At 46.1% G+C, this 15,861-nt stretch overlaps 1 long non-coding RNA gene across 1 annotated transcript in view; it reads right to left on the bottom strand.

Moving 5' to 3' along the window:
* The window catches only part of LOC132660118 (uncharacterized), a 70,627-nt gene that overhangs the window by 36,522 nt on the left and 18,244 nt on the right, over positions 1-15,861 (bottom strand). The window contains exon 2 of the long non-coding RNA XR_009601339.1: positions 3,362-3,476. This is a non-coding gene — a long non-coding RNA (uncharacterized LOC132660118). The remainder of the gene's footprint in view (positions 1-3,361; positions 3,477-15,861) is intronic.

Below are 15,861 nucleotides of genomic sequence, written 5' to 3'. Positions count from 1 at the left end.
TTTTCTGGAACTTTCTTGCTTTTTTGTGGATCCAACAGATATTGGCAATTTGATCTCTGGTTTCTCTGCCTTTTCTAAATCCAGCTTGAATATCTGGAAGTTCATGGTTCACGGGCTACTGAAGCCTGGCTTGGAGATTTTAGAGCATTACTTTGCTAGCAGGTGAGATGAGTGCAATTGTGCGGAAGTTTGAACATTCTTTGGCATTGCCTTTCTTTTGGATTGGAATGAAAACTGACCTTTTCCAGTCCTGTGTCCACTGAGTTTTCCAAATTTGTTGCCATACTGAGTGTGTAGCACTTTCACAGCATCATCTTTCAGGATTTGAAATAGCTCAACTGAAATTCCATTACCTCCACTAGCTTTGTTCATAGTGATGCTTCCTAAGGCCCACTTGACTTCGCCCTCCAGGATGTCTGAATCTAGGTGAGTGATCACACCATCGTGGTTATCTGGGTCATTAAGATCTTTTTTGAATAGTTCTTTTGTGTATCCTTGTCACCTCCTCTTAATATCTTCTGCTTCTATTGGGTCCATATGATTTCTGTCCTTTATTGAGCCCATCTTTGCATGAAATGTTCCCTTGGTATCTCTAATTTTCTTGAAGAGATCTCTAGTCTTTCCCATTCTATAGTTTTCCTCTATTTCTTTGCACTGATCACTGTGGTAGGCTTTCTTAGTTCTCCTTGTCATTTTTTGGACTTTCTGCATTCAGATTGGTATATCTTTCCTTTTCTTCTTTGCCATTAGCCTCTCTTCTTTTCTCAGCTATTTGTAAGGCCTCTTCAGACAATCATTTTGCCTTTTTGCGTTTCTTTTTCTTGGGGATGGTCTTGATCCCTGCCTTCTGTACAATGTCACAAATCTCCATCCATAGTTCTTCAGGCACTCTGTGTATCAGATCTAATCCCTTGAATCTGTTTGTCACTTCCACTGTATAATCATAAGGGATTTGATTTAGGTCATACCTGAATGGCCTAATGGTTTTCCCCCTTTCTTCAATTTAAGTCTGAATTTTGCAATAAGGAGTTCATGATCTGAGCCACAGTCAGCTCCTGGTCTTGTTTTTGCTGACCGTTTAGAGCTTCTCCATCTTTGGCTGCCAAGAATATAATCAATCTGATTTCGGTATCGACCATCTGGTGATGTCCATGTATATGTCCATGTATAGGAAGAGGATGTTTGCTGTGACCAGTGTGTTCTCTTGGCAAAACTCTATTATCCTTTGCCCTACTTCATTTTGGACTCCAAGGCCAAATTTGCCTGTTACTCCAGGTATCTCTTGACTTCCTACTTTTACATTCCAGTCCTCTATGATAAAAAGGACATCTTTTGGGGGTGTTAGTTTTGGAATGTCTTGTAGGTCTTCATAGAATGGTTCAACTTCAGCCCCTTTGGCATTACTGGTTGGGGCATTGACTTGGATTACTGTGATACTGAGTGGCTTGCCTTGGAAACACACAGAGACCATTCTGTCATTTTTGAGATTGTACCAAGTACTGCATTTTGGACTGTGGTTGACTATGAGGGCTACTCCATTTCTTCTAAGGGATTGTTACCCACAGTAGTAGATAAAACGGTCATCTGAGTTAAACTCACCCATTCCAGTCCATTTTCATTCACTGATTTCTAAAATGCTGATATTCACTGTTTCCATCTCCTGTTTGACCACTTTCAATTTACCTTAATTCATGGACCTAACATTCCAGGTTCCTATGCAGTATTGTTCTTTATAGCATCGAACTTTACTTCCATCACCAGTCACATTCACAACTGGGTGTTGTTTTTGCTTTGGCTCCGTCTCTTCATTCTTTCTGGAGCTATTTCTCCACTGATCTCCAGTAGCATATTGGCCACCTACCGACCTGGGGAGTTCATCTTTCAGTGTCATATCTTTCTGCCTTTTCATACTGTTCATGGGGTTCTCAAGGCAAGAATACTGAAGTGGTTTGCCATCCCCTTCTCCAGTGGACCATGTTTTGTCGGAACTCTCCAGCGTTATCCATCCGTCATCCACCCGTCTTTTGTGGCCCTACACGGCATGGCTCATAGTTTCATTGAGTTAGACAAGGCTATCATCCATGTGATCAGTTTGATTAGTTTTCTGTAGTTGTGGTTTTCATTCTGTTTGTGTGGCCATGCCTGAATAATAGGTTGTTATGGGCAAGGGGAACTAGAAAAAATGAAGGAGGAAAGGAAAAAATTAAGAAACTCAAACCATCTATTGGTTTAATACAGTTAATTTTCCATAGCATCTAAAAGAAATGGTAAATCAAGAGGTAGATTCAGAATGTAATGAAATAATACACATATATGCATGGTAGTCCTGATCCAGTTTTAAAAGGAAAGACCAGGCCTCCCCTCCCCTCCCTGTCCAGCCCTGAGGCTACTCCTCCTCTCTGTGCCAGAGCACTCAGCTGGTAAGGAATGGCAGGCCCCCTCCTTACATGGCATGTCTTCATTTGGCTGATCAGTTTCCCCAGGGCACACCCAAATTCCATCACTTCCCCTCCACTTATAATGCTAGAGTAGGGAGAGAACAGGCAAGGAATGTAGATAAGTAGACATACGTCTACAAGATAAGAGAACAGTGGAAACAGGGAGATCCTGTGAGAGAGTCAGGGAGACAAAGAAACAGAAAGAGATTATTATTGACAGAATGTCTGACAAGTGTGCCAAGCTCATTCAGTGGGGGAAAGAGTAGTCTCTTCAGCAAAAGGTGCCAGGACAGCTGGATATTCATATGCAAACGGATGGAGTTAGACCCTTACTTCACCATATTTATTGCTGTTGTTTAGTTGCTAAGTTGTGTCACACTCTGTGCAATCCCATGTAGCCCACCAGGCTCCTCTGTCCCTGGGATTTCCCAGGCAAGAATACTGGAGTGGGTTACCATTTCCTTTTCCACGGGTTCTTCCCCACCCAGGGATCAAACCCACATCTCCTGCATCAGCAGGAGGATTCTTTACTGCTGAACCACCAGGGGCTTTCCATCTCACTCTATATTCAGAGATTAACTCAAATGCATGGACAACTTCAATACTAGAGTCAAAACTTTATAAAAAAAACAATTAGAAGAAAACATAGGGGCAAATCTTTATGGAACTGGATTTGGCAACGAATTTTTAGACTTCACACTAAAAGCATGAATAGCAAAGTGAAAGATTGGTAAATTGGACTCACAAAATTTAAAAGTTTTGTGCATAAAGGCATTATCAAAATGTGAAGAGACAACCCATAGAATGGGAGAAAGTATTTGTAAATCATATGCTTGATAAATATCCAGAACGTATAAAGAACACTTTGACACAAGGACTGCAAGATAAGCCACCCAGTTAATAAAAGAGCAAAAGGGACTTACCCAGTAGTCCAGTGGCCAGGACTCCATGCTCCCAGTTCTGGAGGCCTGGGTTCTGTCCCTCCTCAGGGAACTAGATTCACAGGCCAAAACTAAGATCCACGTGTGCAACTAAGACCTGGCACAGCCAAATAAATAGAAAGAATTTTAAAATGTGAAAACCATTACAAAATAAAAGGGCAAGATATTGGAATAGGCATTTCTCCAAAAAAGATACAGAAATGGCCAACAAGCACATGAAAAGATTTTTACCATCATTCATTGGTCATTCAGAAAATGCAAATCAAAACCTCAATGAAATACCAAGTCAAACCCACTACTAGAACGTTTTTAAATGAGTATTTTTTAGTTAGGATGTGGAGAAATAGAAACCCTCACAACATTGCTTACACAGGGGGCTAGGGTTACAGACTGGTCCAGCTACTGTGGAAAACAGAATGGTATTTCCTTATAAAGTTAAACATAGAATTAATATGTGGCCTAGCAATCCCACTCTTGTGTACCCAAGAAAAATGAAAACATATGTCCACATATAACTTGTACCTGAATGTTCACAGCAGCATTATTCATAATAACAGAAAAGTGGAAATGACCAGAGTATGCATCAATAGATGAATTCAAATTGTGGTACATCCATACAGTGGAATATTATTCAGCTATAAAGAGGAATACAGTAACTGACACATGCTAAAATTTGGATGAACCTCAAAAACATGAGTGAAAGAAGCCAGACACAAAAGTTCACAAGCTATGTGATTCCTTTTATAGAAAATATCCAGAGTAGGCAAATCCGTAGAGACAGAAAGTGGGTTAGTGAGAAACAGGAGACAGGACAAGGAAGGCGCAGCGCGTGATTACTTAATGGGCCTGGGGTGCTCTACTGAGGCGGGGGGGAGGGGCGTGAAAATTTTTGAAACTAGAGAGAGCTGGGGTTACACAGCATTGTGAAGGCGGGAAGGCAATAAATGCCACTAAATTGCACACGTTAAAACGTTTAAATGTAAGTTGTATGAATTTCACCACAGTTTTTCTAAGTGATGTAGAGATAGCTGGGCTAAGACAGAAGCAGGGATCTGGAGACAGGGATGGAGAGAGAAGAGCTGGGGAAACCAGGACAAGCTGCGACCTGTTACAAGAAATTTATTAGTACCATTCTGTCAGCGGGTTGCCAGCTAAATTTAATATAGATCTATACACAAAGAAAATGCCTCTTTCTACATAATGAATATTTAATCATGCATGGGTCAGGCAATTCCACAGAAGTAATTAAAAGCAGTCTTTTGTTTATTGCTCAGAAATGATAGTGACCCGCTGACCGGAGCTACAGACACAGCGACATGTTGAAAATGTTACCTACTGACATATGTTATTAAAGAGGAATTAAGGGTCACTTTCTTCCCCTCCCCTTAAAAGCTAATCTTTCCTAAGCCTCCTGTCTGCTTACATGCAGAGAACAGCTCCAAGCGGGGGCCACCTCCCAGATGAGGCTGGAGAGCGAGGCTGGTCCCCCTCCATCTACAACGTTCCCTCCACAACCATAAATTGAAACAGATGACATGGTTATTGAGAAGACCATCGAGAGGAAATAGATGTGGAGTCTCTATGGAAAGTTCTCCCCACTGTCCTGCCATATCCAGCCAGTTGCAAAAACCTGTCAATCTGACTAATCCTACTCCACTGAGACTTTCTAACAGTGTCTCCTCTTTGCCCTTGAAGTCTTGTTCCTCCCTGTTCCAATCTACTGCTGACTCTTCCTGGATGTCCATCAAGGCGCTACTTCACTCCAGCGCCTCCCATGGCTCCCCATTGTCCATACTCCTCCTCGCCCCATGTCTGACCATGGCTCCAGCTGACCATTCTGCATCAGGGTTCTGGGTTACCAACAGCAGAAAGGACTGTGTCTGATTTAAGGCAGAAAGAACTTGTTCTGAGGACACTGGGGCACTCATAGAATCAATGGGAAACTGGGAGGTCAGCCAGTAAAGGGCAGAAATAAACTCACCTGGACCAGGGGGTGGTCCAACCAGGATGCCACTGCTGAAACCACCCCGACACCACCCCTGCTGCCGTCATCCAACATCCCTGCAGCCCCCATAAACCACCCCTCAGCATCTCCATCTCCTCATGTCAACCTTCACACTCCCAGTCCTAGGTGGGAGTGTCCAACCAACAGAGCCTGGTCTCTTTCTGCAGCCTCACCACCACCATCCAGGGAGAAGGGAGCTGGTCCTCTTTGCTCCCACAGAGAGAGGCAAAGCCCTCACTTTCCAGACATACTGCCTGTCCCACAGCTAAACCAACATTTCCTTCCTACGCCCCATCCTGTTAGTGCTCTCCCATCATCCCAACTCTGCTCTTGTCTTCTCTCGCCATGGGATGCCTCAGCATCACCTCCTCACAACCAGTTGGATCATTCTCCCAATGACATGATCAAACATCACCTCCTCTAGGAAGCCTTCCCTGAATGCCTCCACCATCCCCAATCCAGCTGTGATGCCATCTGGGTCTCTCTGGTGACACCAAAGTCTCTCCACTGTGTTTTATAGCTTGTCACACTCCTGGGTGACCCTCCCCTATGAGACTATGTGTCCCCAGAAGGCAGGACTCATGACTTCTCTTAGCCCCAGAGCTCAGCACAGAGCCAGCCTGGTATGTGCTCAGATTCCTGGATGGGCCGAAACAAGGTCTGGCCCAGGATTTCTGTTGCATTCCTGGTCTGCAGCAAATGGTTTGGATGTCCTTTATTTTCAAGTGTGTTTTGGAAACTATACACAGTAAGGGCCCATGAGGATGGGGATAACATCTTTTCCTTAGATATCCCCTCAACTGATAGCACAGGGCTGGGTGGCACATAGTAGGTGCTTAATAAACACATGGTTCACTCTTCCCCTTTCTTGCCCCTATTGTGTTTTTTTGAGTTTTCTGAAGTGTGTCACCATTGAGTTGATACTGAATCAAATCAAACCTAGAAGAGCTTAACAGCAATCACAACCTTGCAGATTTTTTTTTTTTGCACATACCTTCTTCTAGCTCATGACAGAGAATGCCAGCTGTCAGTCAAAATCCCTTTGCCCTCCTCCAGAGTATTAGCAGTATAGCCCAGCATATCATGACCTGGTTTTGACCACATTTCCCAGGCTCCTCTACACTTAGGTGTGACTATGTGTCCAAGTTCTTGACAATGGAACATGAGAAAAAGCTCTTGGAGCCTAGTGCTCTCGCAGCCTGCCTTAAGGATTGCCCAAAGCTATCATAGTGAGAATTCCTATTAAAAGCCTGAGTCAAAGTAGGAAGTCATATGACATTCAGCAAGTCACTTTGCCTCTCTGGGCCTCTGTTTCTCCGTCAGACTCCCTTCCAGCCCTCACACTGGATGAGTCTAAACTGAATCTGTAAGTTCCCTCCTCACCTTTCCCCTTTTCAACTGCCCCTACTCGCTGCCAGGCAGGTGGGCTAATATCGTGTTTGGGAAACAGCTGTCCCTGCATTCCCTTCTAAATCATCAAGTCCCAACTCTCTCTGACTTTTAAAGACCTGCATGCCTCCCCTCATAATGTCTGAATTATAGTTCAGTTCTTTTGATTTCCCGGATAAATGTAGTTTTCTCATATAGTCTGCTGCAGACCGCCTCTCCCTAGAATAGAAAACCCCAGAAAGCCATCCCAGGTGAGCTCCTTCTCCATCACCTGTAGCCATGGCCAGTACCACCAAGCCCCACTGACCTACCTTTGGGCTAAGGGGAGGCCACTGTGGGAACAAGGAGGAGCTATTCTTATGTCCAGCATGAAGATGCGGCCCATATATAGCAATGCAGCCATACCAGTTAAAATATTGAGATGCTTCCCAGATGGTGCTAGTGGTGAAGAACCCACCTGCAATGCAGGAGACGTAAGAGATACAGGTTCGATCCCCGGGTCAGGAAGATCCCTTGGAGGAGGGCACGGCAACCCACTCCAGTATCCTTGCCTGGAAAATTCCATGGACAGAGGAGCCTGGTGGGCTACCGTCCATAGAGTCACAAAGAGCCAGACACAACTAAAGTGACTTAGCACACATGCTAGGTTTGCCATAGCTTTTGGGCTGCCCTGTAAAGAATTTGCCAGCAATGCAGGAAACTCAAGTTCAATCCCTGGGTCAGGAAGATCCCTTGGAGAAGGAAATGGCAACCCACTCCAGTATCCTTGCCTGGGAAATCCCATGGACAGAGGAGCCTGGTGGGCTGTAGTCCATGGGGTTGCAAAGAGTCAGACACAGCTGAATGACTAACACTTTCACTTTCCATGAGTAACCACTGCCCCCAGGCCGCAATGAGTCCAAGGCATCACCAACTCAATGCGCAGGAGTTTGAGCAAGCCCCAGGACATGGTGGAGGACAGGGAAGCCTGGTAGCATGCTGCAGTCCATGGGGTCACAAAGAGTTGGACATGGCTGAGCAACTGAACAACAGCAGGCCTGCTCTGAATACCGCTAGGCTAGCCACCCCACCATCGCCCATCCTTATCTGGTAAAGGACATCAGCACAGGGCAACAACACTGTCCATACTATTGTTCTGGATTTTCTGATGCTTGTGGTATTTGTCAACTTTTTTAGTTTTTTGTTTTATTATAATTTATTCTCTTATTCTAAATAAATATTCACTCTTGTATTCTTTTTATGAAATGGTCAGCCAGGTGTGGCCGCAAGATGAGACAGAGAAGAGGCTCAGGAAAACAGTTTATTGTTCTCCCGTGTCCTAGGGATAGGAGGCAGGGTTCACCATGCAGGGCCACATGGGGAAGCACCAGGGTCAGAAGACAGGAATGAGGAAGTAATCACACCACGGACTTTATTGAGGTTTCCATGGGAAAGGCGAGGCAGGGAAGGGTGAACGGCTCAGGATTGGCAAGTTTAAGTAATTCTAGCAGGTTTGGGCCATAGGTCTGTCCCTACCTACCTGAATGATTAAGGCAGAGAAATATCGCTTCTGGGATACAAGGGCCAGGCAGAGAAGGTCTGGCCCTGCACCGGTGAGCTCACATATTAAAGGCCTGCTCTCTAAGAATTGGCGAGCCCCCAGGAATGGCAGTCTGCCCTCAGCCAGAAAGGTTTCGGAAGATGTCAAAGCATCATAAAATATAATAAATAAACTATGGATGGATATAGGTATAGGTAGAACTTTATGCCTGTTTTTGTATTCGTAACTGTGTACTCTTTTTCTTAGAGAGAGCCCCTATGGGGAGAGGAGGATCCGGAGTGTGGGATTAGCAGATGCAAACTATTATATATTGGATGGATAAACAACAAGGAGCTGCTGTACAGCACAGTGAACTATATTCAATGTCCTGTGATAAACCACAATGGAAAGGAATATGCAAGAGTGTATGTGCAGAACTGAGTCACTTTGCTGTGCAGTGGGAATTAACACATTATAAACCAATGGACGACAATAAAACTTTGAGAAAAAAAAGACAGCCCTCAAGCAGCATGGGCCTCAGTCCCTACAGAATCCTGGCTACCCGCCCACACCTTGGTCATCATTGGCCGCAGGGTGTAGATAATGGAGAGATACACACACCTAGGGGCAAAACATCCTCCCACATCCCCTCCATCCGTTTCGTGAGCTCCACCTGTTATGGGTCATAGATTAATCTATGTCCCCCCAAAAGATATGTTGAAGCTATAATCCCCTATACCTCAGAATGGGCTTCCCTGGTGACTCAGAGGGTAAATAATCTGTCTGCAACACAGGAGACCTGGGTTCAATCCCTGGGTCAGGAAAATTCCCTGGAGAAGGGAATGGCTACCACTCCAGTGTTCCTGCCTGGAGAATCTCATGGACAGAGGAGCCTGACGGGCTATAGTCCATGGGATCACAAAGAGTCGGACACGACTGAGTGAGTAACACTTTCACACCTCAGAATGGGACCTTATTTGGAAAAAGGGTTGTTACACGGGCCGCTGGTAGAGATGAAGTCATGCTGGAGTCGGGTGACCCTATTCCATAATCCAATACGATTGGTGTCCTTATAAGAAGAGGAAGGGAAACACAGGCCCAAGAGGGAAAGATAGCCAAGCGACGAGGGAGGCAGAAGTTGAAGGGTTGTAGCTGCAGGTCAAGGATCGCCTGCATTGCCAGACCCTAAAACAGATTAGGGACAGAATCTGGGACAGATTCTGCCTAGGTCTTCAAAGAAGTGGGGTCCTGCCAACACGTTGACCATGAGAGAATCCGTTTGTTGTTGTAAGCCCTCTTGTTTGTGACGCTTTGTTACAGCAGCCCTAGAAAGCCAATACGCTCCAACAGGAAGCCCCTTCCTAGGTGATATTCAGAGAACTTCTCTCTCCAACTATTACCAGCACAGATGACAGACAGAACTAGGGCAGTGGGTTTGAGGAAGTAGCAAGGGGCTGGACAAGCCCTTTAGGCCCTCAGCTCAGAGCACTGTGTGGGAAGAATCAGCAGAAGGGTTTGGCTGCAACAGGAGAGTGAACCCTGAAAATGGCCTACTGTGCTGTAGGAAGCACCCAGTCCTTCCTCCGGACCAGGCTCCAAGGGGTGCTGGGCCAAGTCCAAGGTCAAGTTGCTCCCATTGGCAGCTGGAGCCACCTTTGTACCCAAGGTTTGAGTGATCTCTGCTTCCTAGGTGGCACAGTGGTAAAGAACCCATCTGCCACTGCAGGAGATACAAGAGACCCAGGTTCAATCCCCAGGTTTGGAAGATACCCTGGAGAAGGGAAATGGCAACCCACTCAAGTATTCTTGCCTGGAGAATTCCATGGACAGGGGAGCCTCATGGGCTACAGTTCATGGGGTCGCAAAGAGTCAGACATGACTGAGCATGCACACACATGTCACTAAGTGCCAGGAAGCACAGCAACCCAGGCAGCTGGAGCCCAGGGGGAAATCCGCATGCTGCTCATTCAGGGCCCACAGTCAGGGGACCAGTGGGTGGAGCGGCTGGGCCATTGAGTCAGAACTAACCGGGGGCACCACATGGCCGACCTTTCTGCTCACAGCTCTCCCAGCAGCCCCACTGTACATAATTGAGGTCTGTGAACAAAGCAAGATGCCAGCTACATGAGCTGGAAAGGGACTTTAATGTGTGATACCAGAGTGTTCAGGGTAGAGAAGGGGGTCACACTCATGACCAGTGGGACCTGCCCTCAGCCCAGTTGTCCTCAAGATGAAAATGAAAGAGATCAATTTAATTATCTCAAAGGTCCTTTCTGCTCCAGTTTTCTCACCTATGGTACACCACGCCCTGCCAGGGGCCTTGCAATTTCATGCTCCCTCCTAGCGTCCCAGCCTTCGGCCATGTGTTGCAGGTTTCATGTCCTTAAGCGCATCATTACAACCTGCCAGGCCCCATCCCAGCCCAGGTTCTGCTCTGTGGCAGAAATTCTGCAACAGCTCACAAGCCCTTAAACCAATCAAGTCATGAAAGTGGGGTACAGGCAACCTCTCGATAAGGTTTTGCAATTAAAAAGGAGGCAGACTGGGGAACTTTCATGGTGGTCCAGTGGTTAAGACTCCATGCTCCCAGTGCGGGGCACGGGTTCGATCCCTGTTCCAGAAACTATGATACTGCATGCTGAATAGCATGCCAAAAAAAAAAAAAAAAAAGAAGTCAGGCTGCTTGAGATCAGGGGCCATGGCTGCTTGTATTCACCACTGAATCCCCAGCGCCGACCACAGAAATGACAAGCTGCAGATGTTCAATAAATATTTGTTGAATAAACGAAGGGGAATCTCAGTCACTGAAACAGAATATGCCAAACTGGTATGGGGAGGAGCAGAGGCCTTCCTAGGACCCTTCAACTCAAACTGTTAAACACAGGGTCTGCTGTCCCCCCCAAAGTTGGAGATTAGTATTGAGCCCGTTAATGTGCCAACCTCTCTCTCTCATCTCCCAAGGGGCTGAAAAGTTGCTGCTCCAACGCCTGACGTCAACCCAAAAAAGTGGTGAGGCTTGCGTGGCTGCACGCATTGCTTATTTTCTCAACCATCTGGGGCTAAATACAAAACAATGGAAATGAAAAGAGGTGGGAAAGGAGACTTGTTGAAAGGAAAAATCAAAGAGGAACCAGCCATCAGCTTATGTTTAGCAATAAGCAGGATAATCACATAGGAAATTAAAAGCGAGTCTCCTTGAAGGAGGAGGAGGAGGAGGGGAAAAAAAAAAAAACTATAATTGGTTCCCTCTGTTCCGAAGTCACAGCACCTGCCCTCCATCTGCGCCCAGAGGAGAAGTGGCCAGAGGTCAGGGGTTAGATCTGCCAAAACTCTTTCAGGCAGTCTCAAAATGCAAACACACACACATGCTGTCCACGTATAATTTAAAGTGCACAGAGCTGGACTTCCCTGGTGGTCCTGTGGCAGAGAGTCCACCTGCCAATGCTGGGGGCCACGGGATCAGTCTCTGGTCTGGGAAGATTCCACATACTATGGAGCAACCAAGCCCCGTGTGCCTCAACTGCTAGTCCCTGTGCCCCGACTCCTGAAGCCACGTGCTCTAGAGCCTGGCTCCACAGCAAGAGAAGCCACCACGGTGAGAAGCCCGGGCGCTGCCACAAAGAGTCGCTCCCACTGGCCAAAAGCAGAGAAAGCTGGTGACTAGCAACAAAGACCCAGCACGACCAAAACACCGAAACTTTTTAATTAAAAAATTTTTGAAAAATGCACTAAGCTTCAGTACTTAGAGGCCAACACTAGGACCCATCCTCCCATCCTTTATTTTTTACTAACCCTTCAATCACCTGGAAGGAGAATTTACAGGTTGAGGTATGAGGACCCTCTGACAGGCAGTTATGGGCTGTGAGGTATAGCACAAATGATGTTACTGACAATTAGATGTCAAAGTTCAGGAATGACTTATTTAATTGTATAAATTGGAGAAGATTCGGAGTTAAAACTATAGCAACATCACTTTTTAAAATTTTAGTTGATTTACAACATTGTGTCGGTTTCAGGTATATAGCAAAGTGAATCAGTCGCATATAATTTTTTCAGATTATTTTTCCACCATAGGTTATTACGCGATATTGGATATAGTTCCCTGTGTTACACAGTAAATCCTGTTGCTATTTATGTATAGTAGTTTATATCTGTTAACTCCATACTCTTAGTTTATCCCTCCCCCACGCCTTCCCCCTTTGGTAACCATAACTTTGTTTTCTATATCTGCAAGTCTGTTTCTTAATCGCACATACTCCCCTCTGCTTTCTCACAGGACAGGCAGGGGTGGAGTCGACAGTTAGGATGCCAAGAATGGGATTTACTGACAGGGGTGAGCAGTCCTCCTTGATGGTCTCAGCCATGGGTTTGTAGCGGGCAAAAGATGTATAGTCTCTAGTCCAGAATGTGGACCCCAGGAGGCAGGCAGAGTTGAAAACACATCTGAGAGAGGAGAACAGGCCCATCAGCAATCAGTTTTAAGTAAGGACCTGGGGCCAGCTGCTGGTGGAATCAACTGATCAAAAAGTGAGCGAAGGAAGATCAGAGGGAGACGGAGGGAAGGAGGGAGATAGGGAGGGAGCCCGGGTCCCTTTCGGCTTCAGGCTTTTGTGAAGCTGTCCTGCCCTGTGTTGCGACCCTCCTTGCTTAAGCCAGTTTAGTAGAATCCTGTGACTTGCAAACAAAGGTGCCTCAGCCAAGGCCCATTCCTCCGCTCACCAGCTGCAGAGGGGTGGATAAGAGGGCTCAGTGGCTCTCCTAGGGCCAGGAGAAGTTAGGAGAACAGGTGGAGGCCCCTGGGCTGTGCAACTGAGCTCCTTGGAGTGGTCGGGGTTCTGGAGACAACCCCAGGGACCCACTCATTCTATCAGCTAAAGTTTCGTTTGAATACAAGTTCCCATGGCTGGACTTCTTTTAAAACCCACGGGGCTTCAAAACACTGTCAAGACACTGGCAGGAAGTCTGGATGGTTTCTAGCTGTTCCATGTCCTCTCCCACTCATTATACTTAAGCAGAGGGAACCTCCAGCTGCCTATGTTTTAAGCTGATCGGTCAGGGAAAGGCTTGAGCTGAGGTTTGAAGGAGGGTAACCACGTCATCGGAGAAGGCACCCCACTCCAGTACTCTTGCCTGGAAATCCCATGGATGGAGGAGCCTGGTAGGCTGCAGTCCATGGGATCGTGAAGAGTCAGACACAACTGAGCGACTTCACTTTCACTTTTCACTTTCATGCATTGGAGAAGGAAATGGCAACCAACTCCAGTGTTCTTGCCTGGAGAATCCCAAGGACAGAGGAGCCTCGTGGACTGCCGTCTATGGGGTCGCACAGAGTCGGACACGACTGAAGTGACTTAGCAGCAGCAGCAGCAGCCACGTCATGCATGGCCAGTGATGATGTCAGTGCCACGTCTCTGCGGAAGGTGGCCCTGCTAGGCCCTTGCCCACAGGCAGAGGAGGCTGCTGGGATCCTTCACAAGTGGGACCCCCAGGAGCAGCAGAACCACATTATCAGCCTCAGACTCAGAGAGCAACCCAGAACAAACGCTCCTCACAGAGGAGAGCCCTGCTGTGGAGATCTATGCTGGGTGCCCCACGGACACTGTGGACAGGGCAGAGTCTCGGGGCTTCTGTTGAGGAGGAACTTTCAAAGACCTGCTAAACCAGCGCCTGTCTCATAGGACTAGAGGTCGGAGGCCCATGGAGGGAAGTACTTGCCTAAGACCACACAGTGAGTAACTTGTCACCTGCCCCTCCCTCGGGATACTTGTCTCCTAAAGAGCCAGCTGGGTCTTTCTCTAGGTCACTGAGCCAAGTGTCCAAAGACTCAATTTCCTTCTTCCAAAGAGTTGCTGGTGAGATGTGGATGGAGGTGGCAGGGAGGTTTAAGATGGAGGGGACATATTTATACCTATGGCTGATTCATGTTGATGTACGGTAGAAGCCATCACAAGATTGTAATTATCCTCCAATTAAAATTAAATTGAATTTAAAAAAAAAAAAAAACACAAAGGGTTGACGAGCGCTGTCAGCCCCCTCCCCTCTAGCTTTGGGAATCTGTGATGTGAGGCCAGAGCCTGGTCCAGGCTTTGGCAGCCGGTCTGTCTCTACAGGACATCATGGGACAGTAGGAGGGACAGTAGGAGGAACGCTAGGATTGGTGTCCCAAACTGTCTCTTACGTGACTCTTCTGTGTAACCCCAAAGGCATCACGTAACCTCTGGTTTCCAGTCACCTTGTTTGTACAGTGGGTTGTCTGTTCCGCTGGCTTCTCAGGCCATGAGGATTAAGTAGGATGGAGTCTGGGACCAGGCCAGCCACACCAGTGTCAAGGATGGGTGGTTACTCTCTCTCCCCCAGCAGAGCCCACAGCTCACCTGCCTGATGAGGCATTCCTGGTACCATACCCATCTCTTACAGAATTCACCTAAAGCAAATGCCTTCCAGCAGTGCCTGGCATGGGCCCTTTACATCAATATTCAAAACACCCCTATCTTGTTCTTATGGGATATGGGAACCAGGAACCATCTTAGCTGAGGCTTCTAAATATGGGATCCCATGCTGCCAGGGACCCACAAAACATGGCCCTGGTACCTCCAGCCTATTATCAAGTTTTCAAAGTCTTACAGAAGATACTTCCCTAGGTAAACTCAAGGGCAATTTACTTTGCTTTGAGCTAGACTTCCCTGGTGGCTCAGATGGTAAAGCGTCTGTCTACAATGCAGGAGACCTGGGTTTGATCCCTGGGTCGGGAAGATCCTCTGGAGAAAGAAACAGGCAACCCTCTCCAGTACTCTTGCCTGGAAAATTCCGTGGATGGAAGAGCCTGGTAGGCTACAGTCCGTGGGGTCGCAAAGAATCGGACACAACTGAGCGACTTCACTTCACCCTTAGAATGTTCTTTCAGAGTGTAGTAATAACATCATTATCTCATGTTAGCCAGAAGCTCAGCTTGGTAATACAGATGTTTCTGATTAATGTAAATGTGCACGTTAACTAACTGTTATATGATACACGGGGTTTGTTTGGTAGGAAGACCTTTTTTCAAAAAATTTACAATCCCCAGCAATTCCACTTTCAGGTATTTCTACTAAGAAATAACTACGAATACATGCAATGATTTATGAACAAGGCTATCTTTTGATATATGGTGTACAAATATTTTTTTTAATTCAACAGTTGGTTAAAATTTATGGTGCCTTCAAATGATGGGACTATATGCAGTCACTAAAAATCACCTTATAGAAGAATATTTAATAACCTTGATAATTATAATTTGAATATTGTTGAGCACAGGAGAAAAGCTTACAAAACAGTACATATAGTCTTATTTCAAATTTGTGCATTAATTGAAATGAAATATTACACAAACCAATGTTAAAAACAGTTATGAGATCAAAAGTGACTTTTATTGTACTTTTCAAGTTTTTTACAAAATATATGTAAGATTTTTATAATTTGGAAAGAAAGGCAGTAAATGTCCTTTTGAAAATCTCTGCAAAAATGAAGTCCTTAAAAGGGTCTTGAGAGCTGAGAGTTCAAGGAGACCCCAAGCAGGCACTGGAAAGCCTG

This window comes from Ovis aries, chromosome 7 (assembly GCF_016772045.2).
Source record: "Ovis aries strain OAR_USU_Benz2616 breed Rambouillet chromosome 7, ARS-UI_Ramb_v3.0, whole genome shotgun sequence".
In the NCBI taxonomy this organism is placed as follows: Eukaryota; Metazoa; Chordata; class Mammalia; order Artiodactyla; family Bovidae; genus Ovis; species Ovis aries.
The sequence above is the reverse complement of the archived record's forward strand: the minus strand, read 5'-3'. Positions and strand labels throughout refer to the sequence as shown.